At 33.0% G+C, this 2324-nt stretch overlaps 1 protein-coding gene across 2 annotated transcripts in view; it reads right to left on the reverse strand.

Annotated features, from left to right (window-relative positions):
• Positions 1 to 2324, reverse strand: part of RB1CC1 (RB1 inducible coiled-coil 1) — a 76524-nt gene that overhangs the window by 56306 nt on the left and 17894 nt on the right. The gene's annotated exons all lie outside the window — the stretch shown is intronic.

Below are 2324 nucleotides of genomic sequence, written 5' to 3' on the forward strand. Positions count from 1 at the left end.
TATATATATATATAACTTATAATACAAAAAGGATTATCCAGACTATATAAAATAAATTCTTACAAAAATATTAGGCTAAAGGAAATTTGGTAAATGACAATTCAGAGAAATTACATGGCAAACATTATAAAAAAGGAACAGTTCGTCTCATTAATTACTGGGAGTGTTGATTTTTCCTTTAAGGAGGGTATTATAACATTACTAATTAATATTTAAAATGCACAAACACCCTAGGTCCAGCAATTCCATTATTGGAGATTGTGCCTAAATACTAGAACAGGCACATAAAAATAGATGTATTGGGATAGTAAAACAACATTTGTAATAAGGAAAAATGAAAACAACCTAAAATCATCATCAACGGAAGTACAGTTAAATAAATTGATTGAATCGTTTTATGGAAAGTAAAAAAGAATTACACTAGAGAAGAAGTAAAAGATCAGGAATTCCGAGTTCAGAGTTCTGTCTCTAGTAATGGTAGACTGTAATGTAATGGTAATGCAGACCCAGCTTCCTATGGCATTAGTTAATCGAGATCTAAGAAAGCAGTGTAAGAGTTAGACACAGTGAAGGGGCCAGAATCTAGGAGGAGGGGGAGGAAACCTAGAGATGTAAGGTTAGGCAACTAGAAATGCTTTGCCCTAGAAATAACTGCTGATTCCTAAAGAGGAGCCCAAGGCTAAGAATAAGGTCAGCAATCCTTCGGATAGCTCCCCATGGAGCTATCAAAAACAAAAAACAAAAAACCCACCAGTGCCAGCCAAGGAAAATGACAATGGAACACATTTTGCATCAGTACCCCCAAAAAGCTACATCCCAGGAAATAGCATCTATAAAAGTAGACTGGCCATTACAAGGACTGGAAGAACAACTTCTAATCACCTAAATCTCTGAAATTGGTTTAAGGTGATCTAAGATTGTAATTGTCCCTACCAAAGCAAACAAATTCTCTCTAGTAGAAAATGTTAACCTAGGCTTCATATTTGATTATTATTATCAAAACTAATCAGGCACATGAAAAGTCAAGACCACATGAATCAAAACTATGAGAAACAATAGAAAATATACATAGATACATAGGCACAGGTAATCGAGTTAACAGATATAGACTTTAAATTACTATATGTTCAATGTGATCAAAAACATGATGAGACTGAATCTTGATAATCTGAAACTCTATGAAAGAGCCAAATTGAAAAGTGAGAGCTAAAAATAAAGAACAAAAATATGAAATCAATATATGGGTTTAACAGCTATTCAAAGCTGAAAAAGAATCTGAACATTAATCTGAACTATTAGGTCAAAAGAAAATATATGGAATGAAACAGATAGATATAATGATGATATCAGAAAACAAGGGTAAATGGAAAGGACACGGTGAAAGGTCTAATACATGTATAACTGGAATCAATGAAGAAGGAAAAGAGTAAAACAAAGGCAAGATTTGAAGAGAAAGTGCCTGGGAACTTTCCCAACTCCTTTACATCCTTAAGTCACAGTCGTATACACTCGAGCAGTACCACAAGCCCGACGCAGGAGAGACACAAGTACCTCGTCATATAGCAGTGCAACTCCTGAAAACCAAACCGAAGGTACAGTGCTGAAAGCAAATCTCTAACAGCCTAGAATTCTGTATCAGGAAACTATCCTTCAGAAATTACGATGATTTAAGGAGATTTTCAAATGACAAAAACTGAATTTGCCACTAAAACAATACTAAAGGATATTTTAATGTATGTTAGACTTTAATACATCAAATATTACGTAGGAGGAAAAAAAGCTAATAAACATTAAAAATAAGACAAAAAGTTTTAAATAAAAATAATAAAAAAGGCAAAAGCAGAGAGAAAGGACATAGAATTGAAAGAAAAAAAAAGAAGAAAAAATCAAAAATGGTCAAAGACAAATATTCAATAATTACAGTACATAAGTGGACTAATGTTCCAATTAAAAGATTACTCAAACTATTTTGAGCCCATCATAAACCCGATGCCAAAATTTGACAAATACGTAACAAATGAAAAACATACACACACAAGTCAATATAATTTTGTTTGCCAATATGTTAATCTAAATCCAGAAATCCATAAAAAACACAGTATGCTATCACCACATTAAATTTATTCCAAAAATCCAAGGATGGTTCAAGATTAGAAGTAGAATGTAAGTTTGTTAAATCTGATAAAGGGATTCTACTAAACAAGGTAAAAAAACAGTACTACGAACATCATAACGTTGAAATGTTGGCCACTTTCTACAGATCAGGAATTAAACAAGGACCTGCACTATTACGACTACTCAGCACTGTACTGGTCCTTCCAGTC

The sequence above is a fragment of the Hipposideros armiger genome, unplaced genomic scaffold, assembly GCF_001890085.2.
Source record: "Hipposideros armiger isolate ML-2016 unplaced genomic scaffold, ASM189008v1 scaffold_1204, whole genome shotgun sequence".
Classification (NCBI taxonomy): domain Eukaryota; kingdom Metazoa; phylum Chordata; class Mammalia; order Chiroptera; family Hipposideridae; genus Hipposideros; species Hipposideros armiger.